This window comes from Castor canadensis, chromosome 4, assembly GCF_047511655.1.
Source record: "Castor canadensis chromosome 4, mCasCan1.hap1v2, whole genome shotgun sequence".
Lineage (NCBI taxonomy): Eukaryota > Metazoa > Chordata > Mammalia > Rodentia > Castoridae > Castor > Castor canadensis.
The window spans coordinates 75,968,219-75,980,400 of NC_133389.1; positions in this window are offsets into that span (position 1 = coordinate 75,968,219).

A 12,182-nucleotide genomic window follows, 5' to 3' on the forward strand; every position below is an offset into this window, starting at 1 on the left:
GCTCCTGCTGGGGGTGAGGGTGGAGGCCCTCTCCTCGATGGGACGCTGGTCCTAGAATCCAAGGTGATTGCAGGTTTAGGGCAATGACTGGATACTTGTAGGCACTGCTTCTGGGGTCAGGAACAAGGCATTATAAAAACAAAATACTCTCACCTTGGTGCCTTCAGGAGGATGAGATGGGTTAGATAAATTGAGGGTTAATCAACCTTGCATCACCAGTTTTTAGACAGACACTCCTTAAATGACTAACACGTCTAAGCTCGAAGTGAGCAGGAATCTGACCCAAAGCTTTAAGACAAAGGAAACAGATGCAAAATGAAGGCAAAGATGCCACGCTTAATCCTGCTTTTAGCTATCCATTTGGCATCTGTAGGCCCAAAGGAAGAGTCAGTGCTTTTTAGCAAAAGCAGCCTCTAAGTCCCTGTTACAGAATAAACAGATAGCAGTTGATTCTGAATTTCTTTAGTAAGTTTCCATTCCAGGACAGCAATGGTCTCTTGAATTGTTTTAGCATTGGCCACCATTGCCAGCAAAGAGAATTTTTGTAGGGGTTAACCTAGGAAACAACTGGTAGACTCACTCATTTCAGCCTCCTCAGGGCTTGCCAAGTAATCATGTTGCATTTTGTTGTCTGATATGCCCACTCCAACATCTCCTATGGACCAGGAGATCTTTGGCCTCTGCTAACATTTTCCTCTGATGGTTCCCCCAGCCATAAAAATCCCCATGATCAAGATGTCTATCAGAGTCCAAAACCTCCTCCAGAGGTCTTTCCCATGCCCCTCACCAATTGTGCAGCCATTTTTCCATTCCATACTGTGGCAGCCAGCTGTTGCATTTCAACCCTATTAGCTGGAGCTCACTTCCTGCCAGTCCCATATGGGCAGAGAGCCCCCTTTCCTTGGATTCCTAGGCTAGGCGAGACTAAGCCTCTGAGTGAGATAGGACAACTTTTCTTCCTCCAAGCAAGAACCAGCTCCTTCTTGCCTCCCACTTACCATCTCTATTTGTGTTTCCTTGTGTTGGTCAGCAGCAAAGCAGAGGGTAAATCACACCCATCACGACTCTCATGATGGTGGTGTGCTGCCTTTTCCTCTGCAGGACACCAGGTCTCTTCTGTATGCCCTTCCCTGGGTTCCTCTTCCCGGGGAGTTGAAGCTTCTGCCTCCTTTCCAGCCCAAGATGCATTCTATGGCTTAGAATACCTATCAGAAGGATAGACACCTCCTTCAGAGGCCTGGGAGCAGCAGGAATACAACCTTCCTTGCCTTTAATCACTCTAACTGATGCTTTGGCCATTGCTGCAAGGGCTTAGGCACAACAGCTCCCAACAACAGAAGTATTGTCCCAACCTTGGCCTGACATCTCTGCTTCATCAGTCTGCTTGTCAGCAGGCACAGGGCTCCCTCTCATATCAGAATTCCCCAAATCATGGACACTCCTACCTTGGAGCCTGTTCTAGGGTGAAGGGTAGTCCACTCTTGGTTCAGGGGTGTACACTCCTTCCTTTTGCTATTCTGTCTTCCTGAAGTCTTATTATGTTCAGCACCTGCCTAATGGAAGATCCAGGAGGTGGCCTGGCCTCCCTCCTGCGATGCCTCAGTACCTCTGGCCTCAAAAATAACTTCCAATAGTTCAGGTTCACTCACTCAGTATTCAAGTGGAGGAAAGCACAAAAAACATGGAATGTGATAAAGCACAGAGAATGCTGCACCAAAGTGAGGAGGAAGTGTTCCCAATGACGAGCCACCTCACTTGACGCTGCCCAGGACCACTTTGCCAATGACTGAGGGCACCCCACATCAATTTCTTTGTTTTTTTTATTCATATGTGCGTACAATGTTTGGGTCATTTCTCCCCCCTCCCCTCACCCCCTCCCTTTTTTTTTTCTTTTATTATTCATATGTGCATACAAGGCTTGGTTCATTTCTCCCCCCTGCCCCCACCCCCTTCCTTACCACCCACTCCGCCCCCTCCCTCTCCCCTCCCCTCAATACCCAGCAGAAACTATTTTGCCCTTATTTCTAATTTTGTTGTAGAGAGAGTATAAGCAATAATAGGAAGGAACAAGGAAGGGTTTTTGCTGGTTGAGATAAGGATAGCTATACAGGGCATTGACTCACATTGATTTCCTGTGCGTGGGTGTTACCTTCTAGGTTAATTCTTTTTGATCTAACCTTTTCTCTAGTTCCTGGTCCCCTTCTCCTATTGGCCTCAGTTGCTTTAAGGTATCTGCTTTAGTTTCTCTGCATTAAGGGCAACAAATGCTAGCTAGTTTTTTAGGTGTCTTACCTATCCTCACCCCTCCCTTGTGTGCTCTCGCTTTTATCATGTGATCAAAGTCCAATCCCCTTGTTGTGTTTGCCCTTAATCTAATGTCGATTTATGAGGGAGAACATATGATTTTTGGTCTTTTGGGCCAGGCTAACCTCACTCAGAATGATGTTCTCCAATTCCATCCATTTACCAGCGAATGATAACATTTCGTTCTTCTTCATGGCTGCATAAAATTCCATTGTGTATAGATACCACATTTTCTTGATCCATTCATCAGTGGTGGGGCATCTTGGCTGTTTCCATAACTCAATTGCTTAAACATTTCCCAAATCCTCCTTTTCCCCATCACTGCTTGTAGTGAGTTTAAGGGATCTCACGGCTACCCCAAAATAAAGATCTGACCATAAGGTAGCAATAGCACACAGTGGGCTGTATTTGGACATGTTGACAGGGTGGCATGTGGAGGCTACAGCTGAGACTTCCACGGGAGAAAACGCCCATGGAAGAGGAGGAGGATTGGAGAGGGTGGTGTCCAAATGATGTTGCCCAGCAACCCAGTGAATCAGGCTTCAATAGGGCAGGAGCCATGTGGAGTCTTTTATACACCCCAGACTGATCTTATCTGTGGCTAGCAGGGTTGGATGCAGTTTCATGGAGTGTGCAAAGCAGACAGTCGCTATATGGCTAAAAAATGATTATTTTGGCTATGTTTTAAACAACTCGATATGTAAATTTTGAATTTGGCACCAGCAGGCAGCAGTTTAGCATAGTATCAGGATACAATATTGATATGTAGAAATCAATCGTATACTTATATACTAGAAATAGCATTTGGAAGTTGAATTTTTAAAGGACATTTTTAAGCTGAGCATGGTGGTGCACGTCTGTAGTGCCAGCTACTCAAGAGGCTAAGGTAGGAGAATTGCCTGAGCCAATGTAGTAAAACTAGTCTTCCAAATTCTAGTTGGGGTAATTCCGTTTTGCAGCAAGCTGATATTTAGTTGGTCTGTGTGACAGACAGCAATACAATGGGCCATCCTTCCCACGGTTGAACAGTGTTTGCTAAGACAAGCAGAATCCCAGAAAAGGAGAGAGGGAGTGCACAGTTTACTTTTGTCTGGGTTATGTTATTTGGGCCTGTAGTTTACTTCTGCTTGTTTTGACGCTAGGTGGTGCTCTAAGTCCGGGTTTCTGCTATAGACTTAACACCATATAAAATAGGAGCTTGGTAGGCAAGGTGGTGGCTGTTTCCCTGACTTGGGAGACTTTGGATGAATGCAGCCCTATGCAGTCACCCACTGTTCTGTAAGTATTCCCTATTAAGCTCATTTACTCGGGCTGGCAGAGTGGCTAAAGTGGTAGAGAGCCTGCCTAGCAAGTGGGAGGCCCTGAGTTCAAACCCCAGTACAAAAAAGAAAAAAGGAAAGAAAGAAAGAAAGAGCCACAATAAAGTCATTAGACCAGATTTGTATGAGGCATTTGGGGGGCTCAACACTACCCAGATTGGAGGTATAAGATTCTTTTTACACCTGTACAACAGCCCATAAATTCAAGACAAGCCTGGGCAATAAAGCGAGGACCATCCTCACATTTTGAAAAAGCAAGAGAGAAGGAAGAAAGGAAGGAGGAAGGAAGGGAGGATTTGTTTTTTTGTTTTTCGTTTTTTTTTGGTTTTTTGGTGGCACTGGGGAGGAAGGGAGAGTAGAGCCCTTGCCTAGCATGGTGAGGTGCCACAATAAACGAAGAAATACAACAAAATAAAAAATAAAAAGATTGAGACTTAATCATGGGACTACCGAATGCTGCCTTCCCTCCACGTGTCAATACCACATCAGCAATGCTCCTTCATAATAACGGAAACACAGCTGAAAGAACCTCACAGCTCATCAGACAAAAGAAGGGTCCAGGGACACCTATAGACAAAAACAAGGACAAAAGAATAAAATTTGTCTTCTGACATCTACCATAGCAAGCAGTTAGCACAGCCTAACTTCCAGCCAGAAAACAAAACCCCACACAGAGGCCCACGTACCTTAGTCCTTTCAACAAAAAAGACATGGAAAGAAAAACAGACTTTCAACAGACAGAGCAAGCATCAGAACAAGACTCAGAGATATTTTAATTTAAAGCAACTATGACTAGCACGCTAAGAGCTATAATGGAAAAAATGGATAATATGCAAGAACAGATAGATGGGTCATATAAGGACAGAGATGAAAACTCTAGGAAAGAATAGCAGAAACAAAGAATCGGCGAGCTTGAAGAAATGTCAATAGAAATTTCCAAAACTGAAATGCAGAAGGAAAAAATTAAAAATATGGGACAGAATATTTGAGAACCATGGGATAAGAGCTATGTGGGATACGGGCTGGGGCACGGTTCCAGTAACAAATCACCTGCCTAGTAAGCATGAGTTCCTGAGTTCAAATCCCAGTATTGCCAAAAGACAAAAAAACAAAAACTGCGATACACACAAAAGGTAAACCACATGCATAATGGGAATACCACAAGGAGAATAGACAAAGAAGCAAGAAGTATTGGAAGTAATGACTGACAATTTTGCATAATTAATGACAGAAACTAAACCATGGGTCCAGGAAGCCCAGGGAACAAATACCAAAACCTACACGTGATGATATCTTTATCTTTTTTTTTTTTTCCAAAATGAAAATTACATTTTCTTTTAGTATTTTTTCTTTTATTCATTGTTGTGCTGGAGGTACGTTGTGGCATTTACAAAAGTTCTTGCAATATATCAAATATATCATACCTGAATCCATCATTCTCCTTTGCCTTTATTCTATCTTAATCAAGATGTAGAAATTAAAGACAAAGGGAAAATCTTGAAAGAAGCCAAAGGGAAAAATACTTTCCAATAGAGGAAAGAGGATTAGAATTGCACCAAATTTTTCTTCAGAAACTGCAGGAAGAAGAGTAAAGTGAAATATTTAAAGCATTGAAAGATGTTGGCTCTGGTGACTCATGTCTGTAATCCTAGCTACACGGGAGACAGAGATCAGGACAATCAAGGTTCAAAACCAGTCCTGGCAAATAGTTTTCGAGACCCTATCTTAAAAAAACCATCACAAAAAAGGGCTGGTGGAATGGTTCAAGGTGTAGACCCTGAGTTCAAATCCCAGTACTGCAAAAAAAAAAGGAAAGAAAACCCACCAACTTAGAATCCTATGTCCAGCAATTAGCCTTAACCCTCCAATGAAGGAGAAATAGAGACGCCCTCAGACAAACAGAGGTTGCTATCACTAGATCTTTAAGAAATGTTCAAAGAAATTCTTCAGGAGAAAGAACAAATTTACATAAAGCAAGAAGAGTGCTGGAGAAGAAAACTCAAAGGTAAAAGAGATTTTCATTGTTTTATTCTTAATTGATCTAATAGTGCTTCATTAACAACTGTTTAATAGTGAGTAAAGCTATGGAGGAGTGAAATGAGTTTCAGCAGTACTGTGAAGCTGACAGAGGATGGAGAATTCTCCTCAGAAGGTACTTGTACTGTCCATGACGTAAGTGGTATGGTGTTTGCAAACTCAAGGGAAACAATAAAGAAGAACAATATAAAATGCTCAATTAAAACCAAAGAGGCAAGCATGAGGCCCTGAATTCAAATCCCAGTACTGCCAAAACTAATAAATAAATAAAATCGGAGAATGGAGAAAAGAGCAGAAGGAAAAAACAAAGAGCAAGGGCAATGAGTGGAAAACAGAGAAATCAATTTTATTTTTATTTGTTTCCTCATGGTGCTGGGGATCAAAGCAGGGCCTTGCACATGTTAGGGAGGTGTTCTCCCACTGAACCCCATCCCAAGCCCCACTTTATTTATTTTTCTCTTTGTGCTGCGGGGGTCCAAGCCTAGGACCTCATGCATACTAGCAATCCTCCCAGCCCAGAAATACTTATTTATTGACATTACTGAGGTTTGAACTCAGGGTTTTGTGCTTGTTAGACAGGTCCTCTACAGCGTGAACCACTATGCCAGCCCCTTTTCCTCTGATTATTTTGGAGATAGTGTCTTGCTTTTTCTCTAGGCCAGCCTGGACCTAGATCCACCTATTTTATGTTTCCCACAGTTGTTGGGATGACAGGCATATGCCACTGTGCCCAGCTACTGTTGAGATGGGAGGCTTGCTAACTTATCCCCCCAGGCTGACTTTGAACTGTGATCCTCCTGATTTTTAGCTAGGATTACAGGTATGAGCCACCAGCACTGGGCTTCCAGAAACCTGCTTTAAGTGAAATGAAATAGATGCGTTAGAAGTACAATAAGCCCACCTTATTTAGTTTTGGTTTTGGCCAAGCCTGGTCAAAAATAATAATAAAAGAAATCAAAAGAAATTTCAAAAACAAAAATTTTAAATTCCCACGCATGCTTTACGCAGTTCCGGGGATGTGGAGAAGCTCTCAGTCAGTCCTGTATTTTCCTCAGTTGTGTTGAAATCATTGTGAGAGCTGCTGAGTGTTTCCCTGCCCTGCATCTTGTGACAGTCTACCTCGCAGAAGGCAAATGATGCCCAAAAGACAAGGTAAAAGTTAATGTGCTTAAATTTAGGTGTAAAAGTGACAGTTTGAGACCTGTTAGAAGGCGGCATGTGTTTAGCAGACGTTGGGCGGTGTTATGGGAAAAATGAATCCAGCACCTGCAGCATAGCACTGAGCATGCATGGGTTTTCCCAAAAGGCAGCCTCCTTGGTTACCAAGGATACGCAAAGGACCGAACAAGGTGGCACATGCCTGTAATGCTAGCACTGTGGAGGTGGAGGCAGGAGGATCTGTAGTTCAAGGCCAGCCTGGGCTGCATGATTAGACTCTGTCTCAAAAAAAAGGGTGGTGGTAGGGTGGGGGGTAGTGGGAATGGACGTAGATATATTATGCTGACAGTAATCAAAAGAAAGCTGGAGTAGCTGCACTAAGTCAGATGCATTGAACTTCAGAGCAAGGAATTTTATCAGGGATGAAGAGGGACATTGCATAGCAATAAAGAAATTAATTCTCAAAGATGACTTATCTTAATTTGCTTCCTATAGCTATAACAAAATACCTGAAGCTGGATAAGGTAATAAGAAAAGAGGTTTATGTAGCTCACATCTTTGGATCAGGCAGGCCTACCAGTTCAGCCTCATGGTGGAGCACATTACAGTGGCTGGAGCACATGTGGAAGAGATCACATGGCAGTGGCTGGGATGGGCTCGTTCTTATGACGATTCACTCTCATGGGACCTGACCTGGTTCCCTGGGTAACCACATCAATCCCTCCCAAGGGCAGGACCCTAATGACCTAATCACCTTCCATTAGGCCTCACCTCTTAAAGGTTCCACCACCTCAATATCACTGCATTGGGGACCAAGTGTCCGGCACATTAACATTTGGGGGACATATCCAAATCATAGCAGGAGACAACAATGCTTAAAGTGCATGCACCTACAACACAGTGTCAAAACCTAGAGGCAATACCAACAGAACTGAAAGGAGAAAATTGCTATTCTTATCAGACACTTAGACAACTCTTTCTCTTTTTTTTTGGCAGCATTGGGGTTCACACCTGCTAGGCACTCTTACTGAGCCACTCCACCAGCCCTGTAGCTGGAGAATTAGATACCTCTCTATCTGTAACTAGCAGAATGGAAATCAGCAGCCATCAATCAGCTGAATGGAAGTGGTATCTATGAAATACTTTATCCACTGATGGTGGCATAACTGTCTTCTCAGGCTAACATGGAATGTCTACAGAGAGAGACCACAATCTGCACCGTATGACACACTCATGGCCTGGTGGCATGGATCAAGCCATAGAGCACCTGCCTAGCAAGTGTGAGGCCCTGAGTTCAAACCTCTACACCACACAAAGACACACACCTTACCAAATTTAAAAGAATATGATCACACAAAGTGTACGCTTCACCAGAATGGAATTAAACCAGAAATCAACAGCAGAAAAGTTAGATGGAAAAGCTTCAAAACATTTGGAGATTAAACAACACACTTACTAATAACACATGGGATAATGAAGTCTCAAGAGACATTTAAAAATATTTTCAACTAAAGGAAAATGAGAATACAACCTACCAAAATTTGTGGGATCCAGTAAAGGTAATGTTGGAGGGAAATTTAAAGCATTAAGTGAGTATATTAGAATATCAAGAATGTTTATAATTAATCATTTAAGCTTCTACTTTAGGAAACTAGAGCAAATTAAATCCAAAGTAATCAGAAAAGATAAGAACTAGAGGAGAAACTGCTGAAACTGAAAACCGAAACCAGTAGAGAAAATCAACAAAACCAAAAGCTAGTTCTTAGAGAGGCTAATAAAATTGATAAACTCATAGCCAAAGTAACTAAAAAAAAAAAAAGAAAACACAAATACCTAATATCAGCAGTGAAATTAATGTCTGGAATTCTTAATTCCAGACATTAAGAAGATAATAAAGGAATATTCTGAACAACTCTTTGCCCACAATGTGATAACATAGATAAAATAGGACAACTCCTGAAGAGACACAACATATCAAAAGCCACATAAGAAGGAATATGTAATCTGACCTACAAGAAATAGAATCAATACTTGATAACCCTCAAAATGGCAAGCGCTAAACTCAGGTTCACTGGCAAATTCTACCAAATATTTAATGAGTAAATGACACCAGTTCTCTTATAACCTTTTCCAGAAAACAGAAGCAGAAGGAATATCTCCCAACTCATTTTATGAGGACAGCATAACCCTAATGCCCAAATCAAAGACATTATAAAAACTGAAAGCTACAGGTTGATAACCTCCAGTGAACATAGATGCAAACAACATCAATAAAATATTAGCAATCAGATCTAATAATGTATAAAAACAATTGTACACATCACCAAGTAGGATTGATTCCATGTATGTAAGGATGGTTCAATCCTTGAAAATCAATTTGATCCAATCCATCCAGGCTAAGAAGAAAAACAATATGGTCATACCAGTAAATGTGAAAGAAGCATTTGACAAAATTTTAAACCCATTCATGATAAAAATAAAATAAAGCATCCCTCAGAAAACTAGGAAAAGAGGAGAACTTCTTCAATTTGAATAAAAAACATCCCAAAATCCTATAGCAGACATTACACCTAGTGATGAGACACTAAGTGCTTTCCCATGAAGACCAGGAATGAGGGAAGGTGGACCCTTCCTATTATTGCTATTCAACCTTGCACTGGAAGTCCTAGGTAACCTAGAAGGAAGAAAAGGAAATGACTTATTGGACAGATTTCACAGGTTCACAAAAGATCAATGTAAACTACTCAAATTATAGCATAAAGACAAAAATGGGATTAAGGTGAGAAGGGAGGAGATGGCCAGCTGTGAAGTACACATGGAGTCCTTGGTCCTGTTTGGTGTCTTTACCATGTGTGTATTATAACATGTGTGGGTGGTGCTGGAGATGGAACTCAGGGACTTGCACGTGCTTTACGCCCAGCCCTTGTTATTGTTTGTTTGTTGAGACAGGTGTCACTTTGTAGCTCAGGCTGGCCTCACCTTGAATTCTTGATACCCCTGCCTTCTTTCCCAAGTGCTGGGATTACAGGCATGAACTACCTCACTCAGATGTGCATGTAGAACTTTGATTATGTTTAACATGAGTACTGTACTCCTGCCTGCCCAAGTCTCCCTTGGACCTCTGGGATCCCTCTGACCCTGTGCTCATAAAACAGAACAGTGGGTCGAATGCAGAATACTGGAAGGGAAGCCAAAGGACCTGCTGACTTGCTTTCCAAGTCAGGGACAACTGATGAGTGCTGTGGCCTAGTGGGGCTTGACCCCGAAATTGTGTTGCATTTCTGGAGCCAAGTGAAGCCTAGAACCCATGTTAGTACTACTTGGTTCCATATTTGATCTTGGGAGAGCTATTGTCCCTTTCCCCAGCACCCTCAAAAACAGAACCAGAGCTCTGTGTTCAGAGAGACTATACAACAGGCACAGAGCAGTCAGTAGACCCTGCTGGCCTAGGGCCCGTGTCATTCAGCCCCAGCTTTTGCCAGACCCTCAGGGAGCTACCTCCCACCTCAGCCTGCCCTCACCCCTGCCTGTTCTCATTCTACTGAGGCCTCTCCAGGCCTGACATTACCTAAAGGAAGTTCACCTGCATTCTGTCCACACTCACCATATACATTTGGAAGTCGTTTAGCCCTTCTGAGCCTCAGTTACTCATCTGCGTAGAATCAGAAAGTAACAGTAGTCTGAAGTAACATCTCTGAAGCTCAAAGCAGGTTAAATCAAACAGTGCGTCAAAGGGCCAAGGGCCAAGACAGTGCCCAGCTCTTTAACACATGTCCAGGGGACCACAACCTCATTCAGAGCTTCTGAATTTCCCACATACGAAATCTTAAATAAAAATGGTCGTAAAGCACAAAACAAGGCAATGAAGTCCATGAAACACTGACTTTGCTCATGAAGACTACCTCAATGTCTTTTGCTTCAAAACTCCTTTTTTCAACTGCAGTGCCCCAAGTGTTTGCTTGTTCAGCCCCTGAGACAGGACTGTAGCTCATGGTGGGGAAGCCTCTTGAGCAGAGAGGCCAGTGCTGCAACACGCCTTGCTTCCACATCCTGTCTTGCCTAAGCCCCATGGGTCCCCAGCAAGGCCAGGAAAAGTCCTCACTGCCCCTGAGCTTGCCAAGGGACAAAGCCGAGGCTGGCTAATGATTGAGCCATCCCAAATATTGACAGAGCCCAGAACCTGCCACTGCCCAACCACACACCACTCTGCTCACCTGCCCTTGGCTCCTTGTCCCATGACACATGACAGCAAGGACTTCGGAACCTGCCACATCCCCACTGGGGCAATTGAAGGATCCCCTCGCTGCCTCTTTCCCTGTCATCAAATGGGGTGGGGGGCCAGCAACTCCTGCTCTAATGGTGGGGAGAGGATGGTGGCCACCACAGCCCAGGTTCCTGGTGCATACCTGCAATTAAGGTACACAGAGCACCTACTTGCACCTTCTCCCTTGCAGGTCGCCTCCCCAACAGTCCTAGAATGGCGCTGTCTCTTCCCTCAGGCCACCTCCCCACTCAGCCTCCCTTGGTCTCCCTTGAGGGTTTGCCCCCTGCTCCTTCCACCACCCCACCATCTTCCCCACAGATCGTCCTGGTCCTTTTGACCTTATTAGTGGCACTTCCTGTTGGTCCTCCCCAAGCTGAGCTGGGCATTGAGGGACATCAGGAGCAGGACCCCAGTTGCTCACCCAGAGCCCCAGCACAGGGCTCTCTGCATGACATTAGCCTGAAGACATTAGCCTGAGCTGATGAACCACTTCTCTGAAGAGAGTTTAGTCCCTGTGACCTTAGTCTTGGGTTTTCATGAAAGAGTCAGGAAAGAAAGTGGGCAGGGCCCCCAGGCTGGACACTGAAGGGCTTTGAGCTTCTTGGACAAGGAAAAGAAGGTTCAGCAAGGCCAGGGAGCAAGCCTTGGGTCCCCAGCTGGGCAATGACCCAGGGCCTGGCTGTCCTTTCTGCCAGGCCGCCACTGTGACTCTACTCTCAAAGTGTCGCAGTAATAAGCAATCACTTCTCTGTGGAGTCAGATTTTTCACGCTCCTGTACTTTTTTAATAAAGAAGCTTAAAGCAGCTTCAAGCAAAGCCCTTTCTATGCCGTTGCTGTTTCCCAGGGCTTCTCTCATCCAAGAGCTTCTCTAGCTCAACTCCAGACCCAGAAGTGGTACTTCATCAATCTGGAGCGTGGATGAATTTCCATCAATTGGTCTTTCTGGCATTTGTAGCCTGTCCCCATATTGTTGCCCTCCTACACGACACACGCCTCCAACACACATACCAGGCCTGCAGAACTGCGGGTCTGCCCTCAGAAACCCCAGCACCTGCCCTGCTGCAAGATAGCATCCCCTGCTGGGCCATGGCCTCAACCA